A 10,416-nucleotide genomic window follows, 5' to 3' on the forward strand; every position below is an offset into this window, starting at 1 on the left:
GTTCCGTGACTACCTAGCCGAGTGTGGGATCCTATCCCAACTCACTCCTCCTAGAACACCACAGTGGAATGGTGTATCCGAAAGGAGGAATCGAACCCTATTAGATATGGTGCGATCTATGATGAGTCACACAGATCTTCCGACATATCTATGGGGATATGCTCTAGACACGGCAGCTTTCATACTCAACCGAGTTCCATCAAAGGCCATGATAAAGACACCATATAGGATATGGACTGGAGAGATGCCCAGGTGTCTTTCATGAGGATTTGGGGTTGTGAGGCTTACGTATGACGTCAAGTCTCAGACAAATTAGGACCCAAATCCGACAAGTGCTATTTCATTGGATATCCCAAGGAAACTAAGGGATATTACTTCTACATTCCCAGTCAGCACAAGATAGTTGTGGCAAAGACTGGAGTCTTTCTAGAAAGGGACTTTGTTTCTAGAAAGACAAGTGGGAGCGCGTTCGATCTTGAAGAAGTTCAAGATGCGAACAATAACACTAATGCCTCGATGGAAATTGAACTGGAACCACAAAGTGTTGTGGATGATGTTCCACAAGGAGTTGAGGAACAACAACCGGTTCAAGTAGACATACCTCTTCGCAGGTCTGATAGGGTACGTCGTCAGCCTGAGAGATATTCATTTCTCTTGTCTGACCATGATGACGTTATGCTCATAGAGGATGAGCCTACCACCTATCAGGAAGCTGTGATGAGACCAGATTCCGATAAATGGCTAGAGGCCATGAGATCCGAAATGGAGTCCATGTACACCAACTAAGTATGGACTTTGGTTGATCCACCTGAAGGGGTAAAACCCATTGGGTGTAAGTGGGTCTTTAAGAGAAAGACTGACATGGATGGACTTATTTATAAGGGTCGCTTGGTAGCTAAAGGTTTTAAGCAGATTCATGGTATTGACTATGATGAAACCTTTTCTCCAGTAGCGATGTTTAAGTCTATTCGGATCATGCTTGCTATTGCAGCCTACCATGACTATGAGATATGGCAGATGGATGTCAAAACCGTGTTTCTGAATGGAAACCTACTCGAGGATGTGTACATGACACAACCTGAGGGTTTTGTAGATCCACAGCATACTAGTAGAGTATGCAAGCTGCATAGGTCCATTTATGGACTAAAGCAAGCTTCTCGGAGCTGGAATCTTCGATTTGATGATGCAATCAAACAGTTTGGTTTCATCAAGAACGAAGATGAACCTTGTGTCTACAAGAAGGTTGTAGGGGATATAGTTGTCTTCCTCATATTGTATGTGGATGACATACTACTCATTGGGAAGGACATCCCTATGCTTCAGTCTGTCAAGACCTGGCTAGGGAGTTGCTTCTCAATGAAGGACTTAGGTGAGGCATCCCGCATTCTAGGGATACAGATCTATAGAGATAGATCTAAGAGATTGCTTGGCCTAAGTCAGAGTACATATATTGACAAGGTACTCCTTCGGTTTGTCATGCAGAACTCCAAGAAGGGATTTCTGCCGATGTCACATGGCGTGAGTCTTTCGAAGACTCAAAGTCCCTCTTCTAGAGAGGAGAGAGACCGCATGGATCAGATCCCTTATGCCTCAGCCATAGGATCGATCATGTACGCCATGCTATGTACTCGACCTGATGTCTCGTATGCTTTGAGCATGACGAGCAGATACCAGTCAGATCCAGGTGAAAGTCACTGGATAGCGGTCAAGAATATTCTTAAGTACTTACGAAGGACTAAAGAATATTTCTTGATATATGGAGGCAATGATGAGCTAACTGTAAAGGGTTACAGTGATGCCAGCTTTCAGACCGATCAGGATGATTACCGATCGCAGTCAAGGTTCGTATTTTGCATTAATGGTGGTGTTGTCAGCTGGAAGAGTTCGAAGCAGGATACAGTAGCTGATTCTATAACAGAAGCCGAGTATATTGCTGCATCAGAGGCAGCAAAGGAGGCAGTTTGGATCCGCAAGTTCATTACTGAACTTGGGGTGGTTCCTAACATCGCTGACCCAGTTGAGCTCTATTGTGACAACAATGGAGCTATAGCACAGGCGAAAGAACCTCGCTCACACCAGCGGACCAAGCATATACTACGGCGCTTCCATCTCATTCGAGAGATTATCGATAGAGGAGATGTGAAGATTTGCAGAGTACCTACAGAGGCTAACATCGCAGATCCCTTGACCAAGGCTTTGGCACAGAGGAAGCATGATGGTCACACTAGGTCTTTAGGCCTTAGAGCCTATATTGATTGACACTAGTGCTAGTGGGAGATTGTTAGTTAGAGCCCTAGAGCCAATCATTTGATGATTGTATGGACTCATGTATATCATATTCTTGTATATTAATAAAGGCATTTGTTTGGTTATTATACTTATTTATATTAGTGCCAAATAGACTAAGTATAATAGCGTCCTTGAGTAGAAGGTTCATACCTATATCAATTGATTAGTTGAATCGATAGTGAGATGATATAGGGAACACTACTCTAAATAATTCCTAGTCGAGTATTAGCATTCTGGGACAATGTTAATACAATTTGACTAGCATGTAGGTCAGCTCGATGACTTGATCTCACAAGTCATGGATATAGAGATATCAAGCTGACACATGGGTATGCATTAGAGAATGTATACTGAATGACCCGCCATGAGAAAGTATCATGGATCGTTATATGAGTGTCATATACTTTCTCATGTGACTATTAGTATGACTATTAGTCCTTAGACCTGAAGTCACCATGGATCCCTATATAAGGAGTTATGTACTTTGGTTTCGTCAAACGTCACCCGTAACTGGGTGGACTATAAAGGCGATTACTGGGTATGTAACAAATTATGCGGAATGATGTGAGTGACGTAGATGGAATCTATCCCTCCCATATGACGGGAGCGACATCGGTATTCTTGATAGAGTGAGACCACTAAGTGCATGGCCATGCCCAAATGAGTCAACATTAGATGTTGAGCTCATTTGATCGAGTGAGTCTACTTGGAGTTCAAGATTTAGATTGATTAGAGGATGACACGGTCTATGCCTCATATTGATCAATCTAGATGTCTAGGATTGAAGGACAATGTCACATATTTTGTGAGGAGTCACAATTGGTAGTCACAAGGTGATGTCGGATCTCGACATTCTTGTAACTTGGGTAGTAATGATGTGTTGCTAGATACCGCTCATTACTTATGCTCCTAAATGGGTTTAGGGCATTGCCAACGTTACAAGAACCTATAGGGTCACACACTTAGGACAATTAGATGGAGATTAGGTTCATATGATGAACCAAGAGGATTAGATTCATTTGATGAATCAAATTGGATTAAGAGTAATCCTAATTGGGTTAACTTGAATTCGACTCAAGTTGATTCATGTATTTAATGAGTCTAATTTAGATTATGACTTATTAAATCAATTTAATTTAATGAATTAGATTCATTATATTAAGTTGGCTCGAATCAAATGGTTGGATTAGATCAACCATGGTAGAGATTTAGTCAAGTTTGACTTGACTAGAGGAGGAAGACCAAAGGTCAATTTTGACTTGACCTTTTGCCACCTCATTGGTGAGTTGGCATTAGGTGGACCAATGATGATATTCCACATCATCATGGATGCCACCTCATGGAAGTTACAAAGCCATTTTCTTATTAACTTCACATTAATTGCATTTAATGGGGAGTTACACTAGAGAAGAAAAGTGGCCGGCCACTTTGTGAAGGTGAGTGAATTCATTTTCATTCAAGTGTGATTTTTCTTCCTCCTTCTTCCTCTCAAGCTCTCCCTCTCCCTCTCCTCCTTGCTTGGCCAAATCTCACCTAGGTGCTAGCACACCTTTGTGTGAGGTTTTCTCCACCTACGTGTCCGTGTGGATACTTCTAGATGACCGGCGCTTGACGATCTAGAGATCCGGCAACTCATTGGACGAGCGGGATAAGCGAAAGGCACGCTTCGGAGGTATAACCCTTATCTAGTGTAGATCTAAGGTTTTACAAACTCGTACAAGAAAAGGTTTTTCGAAAAGTTTTTTGTTTACGAATCTTTGCACGGATCTACGGCTTTGGGTGACTCGGAGTTTCCGCGACGCGAAAAAGCGGTTTTCGCGGCCCGACGAACCCAACAGTGGTATCAGAGCCACGTGCAAAGACTTGTACGAGTTCGTTTGTATTTTTATGAAAAATATACCTTCTGTGATTTTCTGTAAAAATTAAGTTTTTAGAGTTTTTATGAGTAATTTTTCCGTAGAAGCGAAGCACAAGTGTCTCGGCACTTGTAGGCTTCGGCTACCGGAAAGTTTTCTTGTAAACGGCTTCGTTTTGCCCCAAATTCGTTTGGGACAGCGGGGTCGGGTGCCATTAGATCGCAAACGAGCAACTCACGATGGTTAGATCGTGGTGGGGTATTTCCCCTAACCCCGCAAGGATTTGCTCCGCGATTGCACCCAAATCGCTAAAACTACCGGGAAGATTTTTCCAAACGGCAATGTCTCGCCCAAATCGCTTTGGGACAGCGGGTTTAGGCGCTGTTGGATCGCAAAGGAACCTCGCGATGGTTAGATCGCGGGTAGGGCGCTGCCCCTGGCCCCGCAAGGGATCCGTTCCGCGGCCGAAACCGCTAAACGGGACCGCCGGGAGATTTTACTCGTAAAAATTTTAAAAATTAATTTAAAAATTATATAAAATTATGAAAATATATAATTTTGGATTATATATTAAATTTGTGATAGTCATGGCCCAAAGACCCAATTTGATTGGACAATGTGTTGTAATTCATAATACGGCCTGCGTGCCGTTATGTGATGTGCGTGCTTGTAATTTATTTTATTTTCGCGACCTGCGAGTCGTGCCTCTCTCTTATATTCTGGTTGTAAATTAGATTTAGACTCGAATGTAACTCGAGTTTCAAATTGTAATGTACAAATTGGAGCGGTGGAGGGTCCACACGAGACGGAGTTCCGAGGCGGGCACGAGCAACACAAGGTGGTCAAAGGGAGGAGCTTGGAGAAGCTGTTGACCCTAGGTTGACTACTCGATCTTCTCATTGGCTTGAGAAGATCGTAGTAGGGCCATGACTAAATCACAAATAAATAAATTAATTAATTGTTATGTATTTGATGCATGTTTAATAATTAATTAATTAATTAGTGCCTTAACGATTAGATTAGATCTCATGGGCAGTCATATGTATCATGGGCAGTCATATGTATCATGATCATTGACGACTCTCTCAACTATAAATGGGAGATAATGGTCGACAAGATATATCAAGGGTCACTGATGACTCTCTCAACCATGAATGGGAGAGATGGTCAACAGACTATAACAACAGTTGCTAATGACTGTCTCAACCATGAATGAGAGATGATGATTTATAGGGTATAATAATGTGGGTCTAACCTCATTAACATTTAGGCATGAGCCTAAATAACAATCAAGTCTAGTAGTATACTTGATGTCCTATAATATGGAATTGTCCTACTAATACCCATGCATGAATAATATCAAGTTAGTAACTTAGTTCAATATTCTATAGCTATGCTATGGTATAGTATCGTTAGCATAATGGTACAAGCATAAATAGTCATAAATAGCATGGATAATAACAAGACTTTAAGGATATCAAAATATATCAATATACAAGATCAGGCAATAAAAGATCATGCTCAAGAAACAAGAATGAATAAAGTCAAGATAAATAAAACTATCAAACAGAATAATAAGTCACACACTAAAGTCAATGAACTATGAAAGTAAGGGAAGAAAATACCCTCCTTTAATTATAGATTGTCCTGAACTATCTCTATATCGAAATGCTCGAGAGTCCTTAATATAAAGCCAACAATAACACGCCAGACCTAGCTCCTGATTTTTTGCTATAGTAGGTATATAGTAATAATTGTGCAATTCCCAAGACGGTTCCAATTCTATTTTGGATATATATGAAGAAATCATGCAATAACATCCCATACACAGAATGATAGTGAAAGATAGAAAGGCATGAACTCTGCATTCTTTGTTTGGATCACCAAATTCTAACAAGAAGAGCCATGACAAATCAAAATTTTAGTGACGGATGACTAAAGGCCAAAAGAACTACAATGATGAGCAATGGAGAAGCAAATATGGAAATGTGAGAAGCAACACTCAGATATCCCACAAATGAACACCAAACACTCCCAAGAGTAGTGCAGACATCCTCAGCTTTCTTGAATTATCTACCATGGAGGATGAAGAGGATCACATAGACTAATTAGAAATTGGCACTAATAGAGTCGACAATAGCCACTAAGATCACTACGTGCAAATCAAGCAAATCAAGAGGGAGTATATGTAGGGCAACCCCAAAAATTGCTCGGCTAACTTATTACTCACAATTTGTCAAAATGTTGGTGGCATTGGTGAGGCAAACAAAATGAAGCTGAAGACATTACTGGTGATTCTAGCTGCATATATGCTAATACCGTAGAAGGAAGCAGGAAAAACAAACTACTTAAGTGAGATCTAGTGGTTGTCAGTGTCACCACACTAGCCTCCCAGGCATGACAACAATAGCGATAGGGCAATAGAGAAACAAGGGCACGGGAGAGGGCAGCACAAGAGAAGAGTGACAGTGAGAGGACACGCTATATCGGTGATGGAGTTTGGTGGCAGCTGGCGATGGTGATGAATGGCTGGGAAATAGATCACATGAGATTGCACCACACTGGAGAGGGGAAAGGAATCGGGTGAGAATCAATGCAAAACCTAAGTTTCCTATTATTTATACTTAGGCTTAATTAATCATAAACTTAGGTTAATGAAATTAATCAACTCTCACTTAATTGATAATCCAAATAGGCTTTCTCTAAATCTAATAGATTTATTCCCTTAAATATGTCATATGGACTCTATTTAAATCCCAAATTTTTTTAAAAAAATTCTAGAAAATTCTATAAGGTTATTTCTCCAATAATATTTATTATTTAATTATATTATCTTACATTAGGTCTTCTCCTCCTTTTCCTCTCAGGTGTTGTTGATTTTGACACTAATGCCCCTTGCCATCAATTTGGCACTAATGCCCTAGTTGTCTGTTGATCCTGTCTGAGAAGCCTGACAAAATGGAAAGCTGGGAGAAAACCTACTACTGATGAAGAGTAATACCTGTTGGTGCGGGAAGCATCCGACGATCGCCCATTGTTTTGATAATGGCAAAGGAATTCAAAGTTAAGTTGTTTTGTGATCTAACATACTTAATTGAGTGTTTCAGGAAAGTCCTAGTTGTGGTTAGGCAGGTAGAAAACCCTAGGGGGTGGTAATCCTAGGTCATAGGGGGTGGTAACCCTATACGGAAAGTCTTGGCGGGTCGAGAGCTTCAGACAAAAGTCCTAAGGGGGTAACCCTAGGTGGAAAGTCCTAGTGTCGCGAACCAGGTGAAAGACTAGACGAGCTGGGAAGCGGAAGTCCAACTGAAAGTCCGGAAGCTTCTAACGCTGAGCAAAAGTCCAGTCGATCTGAAGGATCGCACTGGCAACAGGTAAATCTCCTGAGTGGAGTAGGTGAGGATGCGTTCCCCCTGGAGAGAACAGTAGGCGTCGAGTCGACCTAGGGTTTCCGGATAGAAATTAGAAGTCAGACCCGGACAGTCCGACGACTGTCAATTATATCTATCATATTGTTTCTATGCTAACTTTGTTTTGCAGGGTTTGTGTTTGGGACTAACACATTTTGCAGGAACAAAGAAGCAATTTAGACCTCGGATGAACAGTGTCCGAGGCGCCTCCATGGGGCTTGGAGGTGCCTCGGGTGCTAGCCGAAGCCAGTTGTCCAGAGACGCTGGAGGCACCTCGGAGGTCACTGGAGGCGCCTTGGACCAGGCGTTGGAGGCGCCTTGGAGCAGCTTGGAGGCGCCTTCAGTGGGATAAGGTGCGACCAGATCAGAGCTGATCCACGCGTGCGACTCGGCGACCTCGAGGCGCCTCGGACAGGCTTGGAGGTGCCTCCAACACTGTTTATAAGGAGGGTTCGAGCAGCAGCTTTGAACAACAATTCTCAAGCGATCCTTCGACTATTTGCTGCTCAAAAGACGACCCAGAAGTGTTGAAGCAACGCCCCGACAACCAGAAGGTGCAATTCTACTTTTCTCAGTTGTCGGTATAAGATTACGATAGTTTTATTTGTATTGCATTTCTGTAAAACTTTTAACGATTATAGTTGTTGCCCAAAGTAAACGCTCAACGAGCGTGGGCCTTGGAGTAGGAGTCGCTACAGGCTCCGAACCAAGTAAATACTTGTGTTCGCGTTTGCTATCTTTTATTTCCGCTGCTTTAAACTCGATTAGTATTTTACGAATACGAAACGAAATAGCCACGAGCGCTATTCACCCCCCTCTAGCGCTTTCGATCCAATAATTGGTATCAGAGTGGGGTCGTGTTGATCTGGTGCAACCACTGATCACGCAATTTTTTCGTGGTATATTTCAGTTTTACGGAGTCAATTAGAATTAGCTTAATAGCTATATTCTAATTATTTTTTCGAATCAGTTTTTGCTCAAGACTGGTGCAACACCACTCGAGTTCGTTATTTCTTAACGTTATTTCCCGCACTGCTAATCCAAGACTTAGTCTTGGGACATTTCTGTTTTTCTTTTATTTTTGCATATTATAGCCCAACAAGAAGGATTCAGCACCGTTCGTCCCCCGCTCTTCTCCGGAGAAGACTTTGGGTACTGGAAGGGGCGAATGGAAACCTTCCTCAAAACTCAGTTCGACACATGGATGATCATCAAGATGGGCTTGCAACTACCAACCGACGAAGATGGAAAGCCTACACCCTGCGAAAAATGGGAACCATCACTAATCAAGAAAGTGGAAGCCGATGCCAGATCTACCTGCACCCTCCAGTGCGGACTGACCAAAGAAGAGCTCAACAGAGTTGGACCGTTCTCCAGCGCAAAAGAGCTTTGGGAGAAGCTGATCGAACTCCACGAGGGCACCTCCGACACCAAAGTAAGTAAAAGAGATCTTTTGTTTAATAAATTGTATAATCTGAAAATACAGGACGGAGAGACAGCAAGTCAACTCCACGCTCGCATACAAGACATTCTCAACTCCCTCCATGCGATCGGGCAAAGAGTCTTAAAATTAAATCACTTCTAAAGGAAGTAACAGTCCTGAAAGAAGTGACTAACCCCAAAACCTTGCCTGACTCAAGTCAGACTGGAAATTCAACTCAAGTTCAAAAACTTGAGGATGAAAACTCTGTTAGCTAGAGCCCTTGAGCCAATCATTTGATGATTGTATTAAGGACTTGTTGTATCATATTCTATATAAATAAAGGCATTTGGTTTTTGGTTATTATACTTACTTGTATTGGTGCCAAATAAACTAAGTATAATAACGTCCTTGAGTAGAAGGTTCTTACCTATATCAATCGATTGGTTGAATCCATAGTGAGATGATATAGGGAACACTACTCTTAATCATTCCTAGTCGAGTATTAACATTCAGGGACAATGTTAATGCAATAAGACTAGCATGTAGGTCAACTCGATGACTTGATCTCACAAGTCATGGATATAGAGATATCAAGTTGACACATGGATATGCATTAGAGAATGTATACTGAATGACCCGCCATGAGAAAGTATCCTGGATCATTATATGAGTGTCATATACTTTCTCATGTGCCTATTAGTATGACTACTAGTCCTTAGACCTGAAGTCACCATGGTTCCCTACATAAGGAGTTATGTACTTTGGTTTCGTCAAACGTCACCCGTAACTGGGTGGACTATAAAGGCGATTACTGGGTATGTAACGAATTATGCAGAGCGATGTGAGTGATGTAGATGGGATCTATCCCTCCTATATGACGGGAGTGACATCGGTATTCTTGATAGAGTGAGACCACGAAGTGCATGGCCATGCCCAAATGAGTCAATATGAGATATTGAGCTCATTTGATTTAGTGAGTCTACTTGGAGTTCAGGATTTAGATTGATCAGAGGATGACACGGTCTATGCCTCACATTGATCAATCTAGATGTCTAGGATAGAAGGACACTTGTCATATATTGTGAGGAGTCACAATTAGTAGTCACAAGGTGATGTTGGATCTCAACATTCTTGTAACATTGGGTAGTAATGATGTGTTGCTAGATACTGCTCATTACTTATGCTCCTAAATGGATTTAGGGGCATTACCAACGTTACAAGAACCTATAGGGTCACAAACTAAGGACAATTTGATAGAGATTAGGTTCATATGATGAACCAAGAGGATTAGATTCATTTGATGAATCAAATTGGATTAAGAGTAATCCAAATTGGGCTAATTGAGTTGGACTCAAGTTGATTCATGTATTCAATGAGTCTAATTTAGATTATGACTCATTAAATCAACTTAATTTAATGAATTAGATTCATTATATTA

At 41.5% G+C, this 10,416-nt stretch overlaps 1 pseudogene; it reads right to left on the reverse strand.

Moving 5' to 3' along the window:
• Nucleotides 1-5,827: 5,827 nt before the first annotated feature.
• Nucleotides 5,828-9,712, reverse strand: LOC122029164 (annotated as a pseudogene).
• Between the last annotated feature and the right edge of the window lie 704 nt (nucleotides 9,713-10,416).

The sequence above is a fragment of the Zingiber officinale genome, chromosome 10B (assembly GCF_018446385.1).
Source record: "Zingiber officinale cultivar Zhangliang chromosome 10B, Zo_v1.1, whole genome shotgun sequence".
In the NCBI taxonomy this organism is placed as follows: Eukaryota; Viridiplantae; Streptophyta; class Magnoliopsida; order Zingiberales; family Zingiberaceae; genus Zingiber; species Zingiber officinale.